Source organism: Xenopus laevis, chromosome 6L, assembly GCF_017654675.1.
Source record: "Xenopus laevis strain J_2021 chromosome 6L, Xenopus_laevis_v10.1, whole genome shotgun sequence".
In the NCBI taxonomy this organism is placed as follows: domain Eukaryota; kingdom Metazoa; phylum Chordata; class Amphibia; order Anura; family Pipidae; genus Xenopus; species Xenopus laevis.
In genome coordinates, this window is record NC_054381.1 from 414309 (window position 1) to 432070 (window position 17762).

The window sequence follows — 17762 nt, forward strand, 5'->3', positions numbered from 1 at the left end:
ACCCCATCAGTATCACAGGAGATGTATGTACCCCATCAGTATCACAGGAGATGTATGTACCCCATCAGTATCACAGGAGATGTATGTACCCCATCAGTATCACAGGAGATGTATGTACCCCATCAGTATCACAGGAGATGTATGTACCCCATCAGTATCACAGGAGATGTATGTACCCCATCAGTATCACAGGAGATGTATGTACCCCATCAGTATCACAGGAGATGTATGTACCCCATCAGTATCACAGGAGATGTATGTACCCCATCAGTATCACAGGAGATAGATGTACCCCAGAACCCCATCAGTATCACAGGAGATGTATGTACCCCATCAGTATCATAGGAGATGTATGTACCCCATCAGTATCACAGGAGATGTATGTACCCCATCAGTATCACAGGAGATGTATGTACCCCAGAACCCCAGCAGTATCACAGGAGATGTATGTACCCCATCAGTATCACAGGAGATGTATGTACCCCATCAGTATCACAGGAGATGTATGGGCACACACAGGCTTGAAACATGCACAGGTCACTGGGCCTATTGCTCATGGGGGGTCACACGTGTTACTTACCCAAGAGGAATGGGCACAGGGGCCCCCAGGCTACTCACAGCTCCCAAGGCTTTGCTCTCATGGATGCTGATCCCCCCATAGCTCGAGGGTCTCACCCAAATAACTTTAATAGCAGTTACCCCTGGGTGAGTGATAGTCTAGGGCAAGGTGATTGCACTGCTACGTACAGTGTCTGCTCCAGCAAAGACTCACCCCCATTAGGACCCCACATTCTCAGTTGGGACAGATTAGTAGCAGAGTGAGTAAATGTGAGTAAGGACTCGGTAGAAGGGGGGAGTGGAGTAAGTATAAGTGGGATGGGAGTGAGTAGGAGTGGAGTATAAAGTGAGTATGAGTTGGAGGGTAGTGAGTATTGGATAAGGCCAGATGATAGGGGCACTTGTATGTAGTCGCAGACCCACTAAGAGATAAATGGGGCACATATAAAGACACAGGATGAAAGAGGTCTTTGTCCTGCAGAGCTTACAATCTAAGGGATAAGGGAATTTACTCATACATACATAGTAAGTAACATAGTAACATAGAAAGTAAGGTTGAAAAAGACACATGTCCATCAAGTTCAACCTCTTCGTTTTTTTTTTGTAACTGCGTAACTGCCAGTTGATCCAGAGGAAGGCAAAAAAAACCCATCCAGAAAGACTTGAAGATGCCCGGGGGGTGCTGAGGAACTGGGTGGGTGTTGTGGGTGCTCAGTACAAGATCTTACTAGATGTGTGTATAGGGTTCCCCCCGGCTCGTAAACATGATGGTTGATCCCAATGTTATTAATAGGGAATAAAGATAAATATATAGGAAGGTCAGTGATCCCAATGTTATTAATAGGGAATAAAGATAAATATATAGGAAGGTCAGTGATCCCAATGTTATTAATAGGGAATAAGATAAATATATAGGAAGGTCAGGGATCCCCAATGTTATTAATAGGGAATAAAGATAAAAATATAGGGGTCAGTCATCCAATGTTATTAATAGGAATAAAGATAAATATATAGGAAGGTCAGTGATCCCAATGTTTATAATAGGGAATAAGATAAATATATAGGAAGGTCAGTGATCCCAATGTTTATTAATAGGGATAAAGATAAATATATAGAAGGTCAGTGATCCAATGTTATTAATAGGGAATAAAGATAAATATATAGGAAGGTCAGTGATCCCAATGTTATTAATAGGGAATAAAGCATAAATATATAGGAAGGTCAGTGATCCAATGTTATTAATAGGGAATAAAGATAAATATATAGGAAGGTCAAGTGATCCCAATGTTATTAATAGGGAATAAAGATAAATATATAGGAAGGTCAGTGATCCCAATGTTATTAATAGGGAATAAAGATAAATATATAGGAAGGTCAGTGATCCCAATGTTATTAATAGGGAATAAAAAGATAAATATATAGGAAGGTCAGTGATCCCAATGTTATTAATAGGGAATAGATAAATATATAGGGAAGGTCAGTGATCCCAATGTTATTAATAGGGAATAAAGATAAATATATAGGAAGGTCAGTGATCCCAATGTTATTAATAGGGAATAAAGATAAATATATAGGAAAGGTCAGTGATCCCAATGTTATTAATAGGGAATAAAGATAAATATATAGGAAGGTCAGTTGATCCCAATGTTATTAATAGGGAATAAAGATAAATATATAGGAAGGTCATGATCCCAATGTTATTAATAGGGAATAAAGATAAATATATAGGAAGGTTCAGTGATCCCAATGTTATTAATAGGGAATAAAGATAAATATATAGGAAGGTCAGTGGATTCCCAATGTTATTAATAGGGAATAAAGATAAATATATAGGAAGGTCAGTGATCCCAATGTTATTAATAGGGAATACAGATAAATATTAGGAAGGTCAGTGATCCCAATGTTTATTAATAGGAACCCAATGTTATTAATAGGGAATAAAGATAAATATATGGAAAGGCCAGTGATCCCAATGTTATTAATAGGGAATAAAGATAAATATATAGGAAGGTCCAGTGATCCCAATGTTATTAATAGGGAATAAAGATAAATATATAGGAAGGTCAGTGATCCCAATGTTATTAATAGGGAATAAAGATAAATATATAGGAAGGTCAGTGATCCCAATGTTATTAATAGGGAATAAAGATAAATATATAGGAAGGTCAGTGATATGATCCCAATGTTATTAATAGGGAATAAAGATAAATATATAGGAAGGCCGGGATTTTTTTGTCAGAAAATGTGAAAGGTGGAGCTGTGAGTTGTGCCAGGGGGAGGGGCAGCACAGTTAGTCACGCCCACATTCCCAGGCTCAGTCCATAGTAGGAGACAGTGTAGGCAGCAGCAGCAGCAGCAGCAGGAGGGTGACAGAGCTGGAGGGCAGCAGGTGACTAAAGGTTAGTAGTAACTGGGGCTTGTGCCAGGGCATTGGGGCAAGTGTTGGCACATAAGGGCATTTAGATGGGGCCACATACTGACATGGAGGGATTGGGGAAAAGTTCAGAAATTTTAGTCTCAATTTTAAGTCAATGTTTTACTGGCACCAAATCCCAGGGAATTGCCGTTATAGTGAGGTCCTTATGGTGCAATTGGGAAGTAAGGGGGTACAGGGAGGGCACCAGAAGCCCCGGTTATGACTCCCAGAGAGTAGTTATGTGTCCCACAGGTTGCAATCTAGTTCTGTTAATGGGTCCTACAAGGTTCCATGTGTGTCTTACTCCATAAAGAACAGTGAGTCAGAGACACGCAACAGAAATGTGAATATCCGGGGGCCCCACCACATCTCCGGGGGCCCCAAGACTGATCTCCAGGAACAAATGTGCAGAGAGAGAAATGAAAACTATAATGAGGAGTGGGCAGAGATCTGCTGTTTAGTTGCCTATAGGCGGATGCACTGGGGTGCAGGGAGTGGGGTGCAGGGAGTGGGGTATAGGGCTGCAGGGAGTGGGGTATAGGGCTGCAGGGAGTGGGGTATAGGGCTGCAGGGAGTTTGTGTGTATATGGGCTGGTGCAGGGAGTGGGGTATAGGGCTGCAGGGAGTGGAGAATGAAGGGTGTAGGAAATCTATTATCTAGTCCTTGTAGCAGGAGCCAGAAAAGAATCCCTCACTTCTATCTCACTGGGACACAGGCTACAGAATATTCCTCCAGCAGCCACTCAAGGACACAAAAGCTTGCAATCCGCTCTGTGGCGCAGGAGCCCAGGAAGCTTGTTGGTGCAGCACAGGAGGCACAATCCAGTGTATATACTAACAGGGGGCACAATCCAGTGTATATACTAACAGGAGGCACAATCCAGTGTATATACTAACAGGGGGCACAATCCAGTGTATATACTAACAGGGGGCACAATCCAGTGTAATATACTAACAGGGGGCACAAGTCCAGTGTATATACTACAGGGGGCACCATCCAGTGTATATACTAACAGGGGGCACAATCCAGTGTATACTACTAACAGGGGGCACAATCCAGTGTATATACTAACCAGGTGGGCAAACAATCCAGTGTATATACTGAACAGGAGCACAATCCAGTTGTAATATACTAACAGGGGGCAACAAATCAGTGTAATATACTAACAGGAGGCACCCATCCAGTGTATACTACTAACAGGGGGCAACAAATCCAGTGTAATATACTAACAGGAGGGCACAATCCAAGTGTATATAGCTAACAGGGGGGCGCAATCCAGTGTAATATACTAACAGGGGGCAACAATCCAGTGTATATAACTAAGCGGTGGGCACAATCCAGTGTATAACTTAACAGGGGGCAACAATCCAGTGTATAGTAATAACAAGGGGGCACAATCCAGTGTATAATACTAACAGGGGGCACAATCCAGTGTATACTACTAACAGGGGGCACAATCCAGTGTATATACTAACAGGAGGCACCAATCGCAGTGTATATTACTAACAGGGGGCACAATTCCAGTGTATATACTAACAGGGGGCACAATCCAGTGTAATATAACTAACAGGGGGCACAATCCAGTGTATATACTAACAGGGGGCACAATCCAGTGTATATACTAACAGGGGGCACAATCCAGTGTATATACTAACAGGGGGCACAATCCAGTGTATATACTAACAGGGGCACAATCCAGTGTATATACTAACAGGGGGCACAATCCAGTGTATATACTAACAGGGGGCCACAATCCAGTGTATAACTAACAGGGGGCACAATCCAGTGTATAACTAACAGGGGGCACAATCCAGTGTATATACTAACAGGGGGCACAATCCAGTGTATATACTAACAGGGGGCACAATCCAGTGTATATACTAACAGGGGCACAATCCAGTGTATATACTAACAGGGGGCACAATCCAGTGTATATATACTAAACAGGGGCACAATCCAGTGTATATACTAACAGGCGGGCACAATCCAGTGTATATACACTAACAGGGGGCACAATCCAGTGTATATACTAACAGGGGCACAATCCAGTGTATATACTAACAGGGGGCACAATCCAGTGTATATACTACAGGGGGCACAATCCAGTGTATATACTAACAGGGGGCACAATCCAGTGTATATACTAACAGGGCGGCACAATCCAGTGTATATACTAACAGGGGGCACAATCCAGTGTATATTACTAACAGGGGGCACAATCCCAAGCTGTATATGACTAAACAGGGGGCACAATCCAGTGTATATACTAACAGGGGGCACAATCCAGTGTATATACTAACAGGGGGCACAATCCAGTGTATATACTAACAGGGGCACAATCCAGTGTATATACTAACAGGGGGCAGGCAATCAGTGTATATATAATACAGGGGGCACAATCCAGTGTATGCAACTAACGAGGGGGCAGCAATCAGTGGTATATACTAAACAGGGGGCACAATCCATTGGTATATACTAACAGGGGGCACAATCCAGTGTATATACTAACCATGGTCACGAGGACGCACAACCAGTGTATATACTAACAGGGGGCACAATCCAGTGTATACACTAAACAGAGGCACAATCCTAGTGTATACACTAACAGGGGCAACAAATCCAGTGTATATATCTAACAGGGGGCAACAATCCAGTGTATATACTAAACTAGGAGCACATTATCCGTTGTATATACTAACAGGGGGCACAGATCCAGTGTAATAGTACTAACAGGAGGCACAATCCAGTGTATATACTAACAGGGGGCAACAATCCAGTTGAATATTACCCTAACAGGGGGTCAAATCCAGTGTATATATACTAACAGGGGGCACCAATCCAGTGTAATCTAAAGGAGGCACATCAGTGTATATTACACAGGAAGGCAGCAATCGCAGTTGCTATATACTAACAACAGGGGGCACATCCAGTGTTATACTACAGGAGGAACAATCCAGGTGTATATACTAACAGGGGGCACAATCCAGTGAAATATATCTAAACAGGAGGCAAACAATCAGTGTATATACTAACAGGTGGGCACAATCCAGTGAATATACTAACAGGTAGGCACAATCCAGTGAATATACATACTAACAGGGGGCACAATCCAGTGTATATATATCTACACAGGGGGCACAATCCAGTGTATAAATACTACCAGCGAGGCACAATCCAGTGTATATGTAGTCTTAACAGGGGGCACAATCCAGTGTATATACTAACCGGGGGCAACAATCAGTGAATATTATACTTACAGGGCCAATCCAGTTTATATATACTAACAGGCGGGCACAATCCAGTGTATAGTACTAAACCCAGGGGGCACAATCCAGTGTATAATATACTAACAGGGGGCACAATCCATGTATATACTAAACAGGGGGCACAATCCAGTAAATATACTAACAGGGAGGCACAATCCAGTGAATATACTAACAGGAGGCACAATCCAGTGAATATATACTAACAGGGGGCACAATCCAGTGTATATATACTAACAGGGGGCACAATCCAGTGTATATACTAACAGGGGGCACAATCCAGTGTATATACTAACAGGGGCCACAATCCAGTGTATATACTAACAGGGGGCACAATCCAGTGTATATACTAACAGGAGGCACAATCCAGTGTATATTTACTAACAGGGGGCACAATCCAGTGTATATACTAACAGGGGGCACAATCCAGTGTATATATAATAACAGGAGGCACAATCCAGTGTATATACTAACAGGGGGCACAATCCAGTGTATATACTAACAGGAGGCACAATCCAGTGTATATACTAACAGGGGGCACAATCCAGTGTATATACTAACAGGGGGCACAATCCAGTGAATATACTAACAGGGGGCACAATCCAGTGAATATACTAACAGGAGGCACAATCCAGTGAATATATACTAACAGGGGGCACAATCCAGTGTATATATACTAACAGGGGGCACAATCCAGTGTATATACTAACAGGGGGCACAATCCAGTGTATATACTAACAGGGGCCACAATCCAGTGTATATACTAACAGGGGGCACAATCCAGTGAATATACTAACAGGAGGCACAATCCAGTGAATATACTAACAGGAGGCACAATCCAGTGTATATACTAACAGGAGGCACAATCCAGTGTATATATACTAACAGGGGGCACAATCCAGTGTATATACTAACAGGGGCCACAATCCAGTGAATATACTAACAGGAGGCACAATCCAGTGAATATACTAACAGGAGGCACAATCCAGTGAATATATACTAACAGGGGGCACAATCCAGTGTATATATACTAACAGGGGGCACAATCCAGTGTATATACTAACAGGGGGCACAATCCAGTGAATATATACTAACAGGGGGCACAATCCAGTGTATATACTAACAGGGGCCACAATCCAGTGTATATATACTAACAGGGGGCACAATCCAGTGTATATATACTAACAGGGGCCACAATCCAGTGTATATACTAACAGGGGGCACAATCCAGTGAATATACTAACAGGAGGCACAATCCAGTGAATATATACTAACAGGGGGCACAATCCAGTGTATATATACTAACAGGGGGCACAATCCAGTGTATATACTAACAGGGGGCACAATCCAGTGTATATACTAACAGGGGGCACAATCCAGTGAATATACTAACAGGAGGCACAATCCAGTGAATATATACTAACAGGGGGCACAATCCAGTGTATATATACTAACAGGGGGCACAATCCAGTGTATATACTAACAGGGGGCACAATCCAGTGTATATACTAACAGGGGCACAATCCAGTGTATATTACTAACAGGGCCCCAGTGTATACACTAACAGAGGCACAATCCAGTGTATACACTAACAGGAGGCACAATCCAGTGTATACACTAACAGGAGGCACAATCCAGTGTATATACTAACAGGAGGCACAATCCAGTGTATATATACTAACAGGGGGCACAATCCAGTGTATACACTAACAGGAGGCACAATCCAGTGTATATACTAACAGGGGGCACAATCCAGTGTATATACTAACAGGAGGCACAATCCAGTGTATATACTAACAGGGGGCACAATCCAGTGTATATACTAACAGGGGGCACAATCCAGTGTATATACTAACAGGAGGCACAATCCAGTGTATATACTAACAGGGGGCACAATCCAGTGTATATACTAACAGGGGCACAATCCAGTGTATATACTAACGGGGGCACAATCCAGTGTATATATACTAACAGGGGGCACAATCCAGTGTATATACTAACAGGGGGCACAATCCAGTGTATATACTAACGGGGCACAATCCAGTGTATATATACTAACAGGGGGCACAATCCAGCGTATATACTAACAGGGGGCACAATCCAGTGTATATACTAACAGGGGGCACAATCCAGTGTATATATACTAACAGGGGGCACAATCCAGTGTATATACTAACAGGGGGCACAATCCAGTGTATATACTAACAGGGGGCAGGTCAGGCCACGTAGTAAGTGAGGGGGGGTGGATCTGTACAGTGGGGGGGGGGAATCAGCAGATTAGTGACTATAACATTCCCCAACTGCACACACAGACCTGTGACCCAGGGTAGGTACCAATGTCTCTATATTCCTATAGCTGTGCCCACCTACCCTCATCCATCTGTCTGGTCTACCCATCGTCTGTCTGTCCAGCAAGTCTGCATACACCGATACATACAACTGTGTTATACTGGGGAGTGTCATGTATTATAAGGGATAATGTACCCCCTAGTGTAAATAATAAGGATATTAGAAGTCACTGAGGGGTTGTTCTGTGACCATATAAAGGCACAAGGCTGCAGGCTGAGTTATACAGGGAACTCTGAGTATCACTCATGTATTATAAGGGATAATGTACCCCCTACTGTAAATGATAAGGATATTAGAAGTCACTGAGGGGTTGTTCTGTGACCATATAAAGGCACAAGGCTGCAGGCTGAGTTATACAGGGAACTCTGAGTATCACTCATGTATTATAAGGGATACTGTACCCCCTACTGTAAATGATAAGGATATTAGAAGTCACTGAGGGGTTGTTCTGTGACCATATAAAGGCACAAGGCTGCAGGCTGAGTTATACAGGGAACTCTGAGTATCACTCATGTATTACAAAGGATAATGTACCCCCTACTGTAAATGATAAGGATATTAGGCTGCAGGCAGAGTTTCTAAATATACAGATGGGGTTTTAGGTGGGCAATGTGTTGGTGATTTCCTTCCCATGGGCCACAGACAGGAAGTTAACAGTTAATAGAGTGCATTCTGCTGTAACTGCAGTTAAACTACAATTAACAGTGGAATTAGGTTTGGGGGGTGTAATACACGAGTGTGTTGTTATATTTCAGGTCAGTGACGGGTCCCATTTCAGTGTCACTTCTTCCTCCTACAGAGAAGCCCATTCCAAGGGTTCATTTGGTCCCTAAAGAAAATTTTCTCTATGTACCCCAGTTTCCCGCCACTCCCCAAAACATGCAAATAAAACTGAACCATGTGTGTGAATGTGATAGGGACCTTAGATTGTAAGCTCACTGGGGCAGGGACTGATGGGAATGTGATAGGGACCTTAGATTATAAAATCACTGGGACAGGGACTGATGGGAATGTGATAGGGACCTTAGATTGTAAGCTCACTGGGGCAGGGACTGATGGGAATGTGATAGGGACCTTAGATTGTAAGCTCACTGGGCAGGGACTGATGGGAATGTGATGGGACCTTAGATTGTAAGCTCACTGGGGCAGGGACTGATGGGAATGTGAAAGGGACCTTAGATTGTAAGATCACTGGGGCAGGGACTGATGGGAATGTGATGGGACCTTAGATTGTAAGATCACTGGGCAGGGACTGATGGGAATGTGATGGGACCTTAGATTGTAAGCTCACTGGGGCAGGGACTGATGGGAATGTGAAAGGGACCTTAGATTGTAAGATCACTTGGGCAGGAACTGATGGGAATGTGATAGGGACCTTAGATTGTAAACTCACTGGGGCAGGAACTGATGGGAATGTGATAGGGACCTTAGATTGTAAGCTCACTGGGGCAGGGACTGATGGGAATGTGATAGGGACCTTAGATTGTAAGCTCACTGGGCAGGGACTGATGGGAATGTGATACGGACCTTAGATTGTAAGCTCACTGGGACAGGGACTGATGGGAATGTGAAAGGGACCTTAGATTGTAAGATCACTGGGGCAGGAACTGATGGGAATGTGATAGGAACCTTAGATTGTAAGCTCACTGGGGCAGGGACTGATGGGAATGTGATACGGACCTTAGATTGTAAGCTGACTGGGCAGGGACTGATGGGAATGTGATGGGACCTTAGATTGTAAACTCACTGGGGCAGGGACTGATGGGAATGTGAAAGGGACCTTAGATTGTAAGATCACTGGGCAGGGACTGATGGGAATGTGATGGGACTTTAGATTGTAAGCTGACTGGGCAGGGACTGATGGGAATGTGATGGGACCTTAGATTGTAAACTCACTGGGGCAGGGACTGATGGGAATGTGAAAGGGACCTTAGATTGTAAGATCACTGGGGCAGGAACTGATTGGAATGTGATGGGACTTTAGATTGTAAAATTAATGGGACAGGAACTGATGGGAATGTGATAGGGACCTTAGATTGTAAGCTCACTGGACAGGGACTGATGGGAATGTGAAAGGGACCTTAGATTGTAAGATCACTGGGGCAGGAACTGATTGGAATGTGATGGGACTTTAGATTGTAAAATTAATGGGACAGGAACTGATGGGAATGTGATAGGGACCTTAGATTGTAAGCTCACTGGACAGGGACTGATGGGAATGTGAAAGGGACCTTAGATTGTAAGATCACTGGGGCAGGAACTGATTGGAATGTGATGGGACTTTAGATTGTAAAATTAATGGGACAGGAACTGATGGGAATGTGATAGGGACCTTAGATTGTAAACTCACTGGACAGGGACTGGTGGGAATGTGATAGGGACCTTAGATTGTAAGATCACTGGGGCAGGAACTGATTGGAATGTGATGGGACTTTAGATTGTAAAATTAATGGGACAGGAACTGATGGGAATGTGATAGGGACCTTAGATTGTAAGCTCACTGGGGCAGGGACTGATGGGAATGTGATAAGACCCTAGAGATAGAATGGTATCAGTGGGTGGAGGAGGTGTAACAGTGGATGGAGGAGGTGTCTCGGGGGTAACAGTGGATGGAGGAGGTGTCTCGGGGGTAACTGTGGATGGAGGAGGTGTCTCGGGGGTAACAGTGGATGGAGGAGGTGTCTCGGGGGTAACAGTGGATGGAGGAGGTGTCTCGGGGTAACAGTGGATGGAGGAGGTGTCTCGGGGGTAACAGTGGATGGAGGAGGTGTCTCGGGGGTAACAGTGGATGGAGGAGGTGTCTCGGGGGTAACAGTGGATGGAGGGAGGTGTCTCGGGGTAACAGTGGATGGAGGAGGTGTCTCGGGGGTAAACAGTGGATGGAGGAGGTGTCTAGGGGTAAACAGTGGATGGAGGAGGTGTCCTCGGGGGTAACAGTGGGATGGAGGAGGTGTCTAGGGGTAACAGTGGATGGAGGAGGTGTCTCGGGGGTAACAGTGGATGGAGGAGGTGTCTCAGGGGTAACAGTGGATGGAGGAGGTGTCTCGGGGTAACAGTGGATGGAGGAGGTGTCTCGGGGGTAACAGTGGATGGAGGAGGTGTCTCGGGGGTAACAGTGGATGGAGGAGGTGTCTCGGGGGTAACTGTGGATGGAGGAGGTGTCTCGGGGCCTAGTGCGGGTACAGTGGATGGAGGAGGTGTCTCGGGGGTAACAGTGGATGGGCCGGGTAACAGTGGATGGAGGAGGTCTCGGGGGTACAGTGGGATGGAGGAGGTGTCTCAGGGGGTAACAGTGGATGGAGGAGGTGGTCTCGGGGTAAACAGTGGATGGAGGAGGTGTCTCGGGGGTACATTGGATGGAGGAGGTGTCTCCGGGGGTAACAGTGGATGGAGGAGGGTGGTCTCGGGGGGGTAACAGTGGATGGAGGGAGGTTGTCGTCGGGTGGTAACAGTGGATGGAGGCAGGTGTCTCGGGGGTAACAGTGGATGGAGGAGGTGTCTCGGGGGGTAACAGTGGATGGGAGGAGGTGTCCTCGGAGGTAACAGTGGTATGGAGGAGGTGTCCCTCGGGGGTAACAGTGGATGGAGGAGGTTGGTCCTCGGGGGGGTAAACAGTGGATGGAGGAGGTGTTCGGGTGGTAACAGTGGATGGGGGAGGTGTCTCGGGGTAACAATGGATGCGGGGGTTGGTTGGGGTGGTTCTCGGGGGTAACAGTGAGATGGGGGAGGTGTCATCGGGGGTTACAGTGGACTGGGGGAGGTGTCTCGGGGGTAACAGTGGATGGGGGGGTCTCTCGGGGGTAACAGTGGGTGGGGGAGGTGTCTCGGGGGTAACAGTGGATGGGGGAGGTCTCTCGGGGGTAACAGTGGGTGGGGGAGGTGTCTCGGGGGTTACAGTGGATGGGGGAGTTGTCGGGGTAACAGTGGATGGGGGAAGTGTCTTGGGGGAAACAGTGGGTGGGGGAGGTGTCTCGGGGGTAACAGTGGGTGGGGGTGGTGTCTTGGGGGTAACAGCGGAGGGGGGAGATGTCGGGGTAACAATTGATGGGGGAGGTGTCTCGGTAACAGTTGAAGGGGGAGGTGTCTCGGGGGTAACAATGGAAAGCGGAGGTCTCTCTGGGTAACCGTAGAAGGGGGAGGTGTCTCGGGGGTAACAATGGAAAGCGGAGGTCTCTCTGGGTAACCGTAGAAGGGGGGAGGTGTCTCGGGGGTAACAAGTGATGGAGGAGGTGTCTCGGGAATAACAATTGAAGGGGGAGGAGTCTCAGGGGTAACAGTAGAAGGGGGAGGAGTCTCGGGGGTAACAGTGGATGAGGGAGAAGTCTCAGGGGGTAAAAGTGGATGGGGCAGGAGTCTCAGGGGTAACAGTGGATGGGGGAGGAGTCTCAGGGGTAACTGGATGGGGAGGAGTCTCTTGGGTAACAGTGGATGGGGGAGGAGTCTCTGGGGTAACAATGGATGGGTGAGGTGTCTCAGGGGTTACAGTAGAAGGGGAGGAGTCTCTGGGGTTACAGTAGAAGGGGAGGAGTCTCAGGGGTTACAGTTGAAGGGGAGGAGTGTGGGGGTTACAGTAGAAGGGGAGGAGTCTCAAGGGTTACAGTAGAAGGGCAGGAGTATGGGGGTTACAGTAGAAGGGGAGGAGTCTCAGGGGTTACAGTAGAAGGGGAGGAGTCTCATGGGTTACAGTAGAAGGGGAGGTGTCTCAGGGGTTACAGTAGAAAGGGAGGAGTCTCAGGGGTTACAGTAGAAGGGCAGGAGTCTCTGGGGTTACAATAGAAGGGGAGGAGTCTCAGGGGTTACAATAGAAGTCGAGGATTCTGAGGGTTACAGTAGAAGGGGAGGAGTCTCAGGGGTAACAATGGATGGGTGACGTGTCTCAGGGGTTACAGTAGAAGGGGAGGAGTCTCAGGGGTAAAAGTGGATGGGGCAGGAGTCTCAGGGGTAACAGTGGATGGGGGAGGAGTCTCTGGGGTTACAGTAGAAGGGGAGGAGTCTCAGGGGTAAAAGTGGATGGGGCAGGAGTCTCAGGGGTAACAGTGGATGAGGGAGGAGTCTCAGGGGTAACAGTGGATGGGGAGGAGTCTCAGGGGTAACAGTGGATGAGTCTGCTGTAACAGTGGATGGGTGAGGTGTCTCAGGGGTTACAGCAGAAGGGGAGGAGTCTGGGGTTACAGTAGAAGGGGAGGAGTCTCGGGTTACAGTGGAAGGGGAGGAGTCTCAGGGGTTACAGTAGAAGGGGAGGAGTCTGGGGGTTACAGTAGAAGGGGAGGAGTCTCGGGGGTAAAAGTGGATGGGGAGGAGTCTCAGGGGTAACAGTGGATGGGGGAGGAGTCTGGGGTAACAGTGGATGGGTGAGGTGTCTCAGGGGTTACAGCAGAAGGGGAGGAGTCTGGGGGTTACAGTAGAAGGGGAGGAGTCTCAGGGGTTACAGCAGAAGGGGAGGAGTCTCATGGGTTACAGTAGAAGGGGAGGTGTCTCAGGGGTTACAGCAGAAGGGGAGGAGTCTCATGGGTTACAGTAGAAGGGGAGGTGTCTCAGGGGTTACAGCAGAAGGGGAGGAGTCTGGGGGTTACAGAAGGGGAGGAGTCTCACGGGTTACAGTAGAAGGGGAGGAGTCTGGGGGTTACAGTAGAAGGGGAGGAGTCTGGGGAGTCTCAGGGGTTACAGTAGAAGGGGAGGAGTCTCGGGGGGTTACAGTAGAAGGGGAGGAGTCTGGGGGTTACAGTAGAAGGGGAGGAGTCTGGGGAGTCTCAGGGGTTACAGTAGAAGGGGAGGAGTCTCGGGGGGTTACAGTAGAAGGGGAGGAGTCTCGGGGTTACAGTAGAAGGGGAGGAGTCTCAGGGGATACAGTAGAAGGGGAGGAGTCTCAGGGGATAGAGTAGAAAGGGGGGGAGTCTCAGGGGATACAGTAGAAGGGGGAGGAGTCTCAGGGGATACAGTAGAAGGGGGAGGAGTCTCAGGGGATACAGTAGAAAGGGGGGGAGTCTCAGGGGATACAGTAGAAGGGGGAGGAGTCTCAGGGGATACAGTAGAAGGGGGAGGAGTCTCAGGGGGATACAGTAGAAGGGGAGGAGTCTCAGGGGATACAGTAGAAGGGGGAGGAGTCTCAGGGGTTACAGTAGAAGGGGAGGAGTCTCAGGGGATACAGTAGAAGGGGAGGAGTCTCAGGAGAGTCGGAAGGACACAGGAATAGACAAAGCAGCGGATATATATGAGTGAGTTCCGGCAGGACAAGTTCACACACACACACACGTTACAATAAGATGAGGCCGGTGCTTCTCTCAGACACGTTCCTGTCACCTCCCACCCAGCAGCAATTGTGCCCCTCCAACAACCAACCTGCCCCTCCTCACTACTGACTCCTCCTCTCTCCCCACAGGCCGGACTGCGCTACACGAATCAGTGAGGGAAGAGAGCGGTGCATTTCGGGTAAAGGAGGGTCTTCAGAAGAAACCCAGCGCAAGGATTGGTCACGTGGCTCTCAAAGTCATGTGATGTGCCGGCAGCGTCACGTGTTCATATTTCTGTTTTGTACGACTCGCTGTCCGGGATGGGAGGTGAGACACCTGCTCTCTGAGCTTAGCCCCTCCCCCGCCAGCCCTCATTAGCCCCTCCCCTACCTGCAACTCTGTTCTCTTTAGTACCGCCCACCAACCTTTCCATCATTAGCCTCCCCCAGCTTTACCCTTATTATTCATTTGTCCCTTACCCTGTATTTCTCTTCTTAGTCCCTCCCCCGCCACACCTGCCTGTAACTCCTCCCCATCCTGTCATCATTAACTCCTCCCCCTCCTGTAATCCTATCATAATTAACCCCTCCCCTAATTACATCACTATCATCATTAACTCCTCCCTTAATTACATCACTATGATCATTAACTCCTCCCCTTAATTACATCACTATCATCATTAACCCCTCCCCTAATTACATCACTATCATCATTAACTCCTCCCTTAATTACATCACTATGATCATTAACTCCTCCCCTTAATTACATCACTATCATCATTAACTTCTCCCCTAATTACATCACTATCATCATTAACCCCTCCCCTAATTAGATCACTATCATCATTAACTCCTCCCTTAATTACATCACTATGATCATTAACTCCTCCCCTTAATTACATCACTATCATCGTTAACTCCTCCCTTTAATTACATCACTATCATCATTAACTCCTCCCCTAATTACATCACTATCATCATTAACTCCTCCCCTTATTACATCACTATCATCATTAACCCCTCCCCTAATTACATCACTATCATCATTAACTCCTCCCTTAATTACATCACTATGAACATTAACTCCTCCCCTTAATTACATCACTATCATCATTAACTTCTCCCCTAATTACATCACTATCATCATTAACTCCTCCCCTAATTACATCACTATCATCATTAACCCCTCCCCTAATTACATCACTATCATCATTAACTCCTCCCTTAATTACATCACTATGATCATTAACTCCTCCCCTTAATTGCATCACTATCATCATTAACTCCTCCCCTAATTACATCACTATCATCATTAACCCCTCCCCTAATTACATCACTGTCATCATTAACTCCTCCCTTAATTACATCACTATGATCATTAACTCCTCCCCTTAATTACATCACTATCATCATTAACTCCTCCCCTAATTACATCACTATCATCATTAACTCCTCCCCTATTACATCACTGTCATAATTAACCCCTCCCCTAATTACATCACTATCATCATTAACTTCTCCCTTAATTACATCACTATGATCATTAACTCCTCCCCTTAATTACATCACTATCCTCATTAACTCCTCCCCTTAATTACATCACTATCATCATTAACTCCTCCCCTAATTACATCACTATCATCATTAACCCCTCCCTTAATTACATCACTATTATCATTAACTCCTCCCCTAATTACATCACTATGATCATTAACTCCTCCCCTAATTACATCACTATAATCATTAACTCCTCCCCTAATTACATCACTATCATCATTAACTCCTCCCTTAATGACATCACTATGATCATTAACCACTCCCTTAATTACATCACTATCATCATTAACTCCTCCCTTAATGATATCACTATGATCATTAACCACTCCCCTAATTACCACACTATCATCATTAACTCCTCCCCCAATTACATCACTATCATCATTAACTCCTCCCATAATACATCACTATCATTAACTCCTCCCTTAATTACATCATTAACTCCTCCCTTAATGATATCACTATGATCATTAACCACTCCCCTAATTAACACACTATCATCATTAACTCCTCCCCCAATTACATCACTATCATCATTAACTCCTCCCATAATACATCACTATCATCATTAACCCCTCCCCTAATTACATCACTGTCATCATTAACTCCTCCCTTAATTACATCACTATGATCGTTAACTCCTCCCCTTAATTACATCACTATCATCATTAACTCCTCCCCTAATTACATCACTATCATCATTAACTCCTCCCCTATTACATCACTGTCATAATTAACCCCTCCCCTAATTACATCACTATCATCATTAACTTCTCCCTTAATTACATCACTATGATCATTAACTCCTCCCCTTAATTACATCACTATCCTCATTAACTCCTCCCCTTAATTACATCACTATCATCATTAACTCCTCCCCTAATTACATCACTATCATCATTAACCCCTCCCTTAATTACATCACTATTATCATTAACTCCTCCCCTAATTACATCACTATGATCATTAACTCCTCCCCTAATTACATCACTATCATCATTAACTCCTCCCCTAATTACATCACTATCATTAACTCCTCCCTTAATGACATCACTATGATCATTAACCACTCCCTTAATTACATCACTATCATCATTAACTCCTCCCCCAATTACATCACTATCATCATTAACTCCTCCCATAATACATCACTATCATTAACTCCTCCCTTAATTACATCATTAACTCCTCCCTTAATGATATCACTATGATCATTAACCACTCCCCTAATTAACACACTATCATCATTAACTCCTCCCCCAATTACATCACTATCATCATTAACTCCTCCCATAATACATCACTATCATCATTAACTCCTCCCTTAATTAGATCACTATCATCATTAACTCCTCCCATAATTACATCACTATCATCATTAACTCCTCC

At 45.8% G+C, this 17762-nt stretch overlaps 1 protein-coding gene across 2 annotated transcripts in view; it reads left to right on the plus strand.

The window, feature by feature from the left end:
- The first annotated feature begins 2863 nt into the window (after positions 1-2863).
- LOC108704633 (anion exchange protein 2) overlaps positions 2864-17762 on the plus strand; it is a 43490-nt gene continuing 28591 nt past the window's right edge. The window contains exons 1-2 of one of the 2 annotated variants that reach the window (XM_018241274.2): positions 2864-2957; positions 14967-15144. The gene's annotated coding sequence lies outside the window, so the exon portion shown is untranslated. Of the gene's footprint in view, positions 2958-14955; positions 15145-17762 lie in introns of those variants that run through there. The other variant, XM_041566793.1, reaches the window with a different exon arrangement.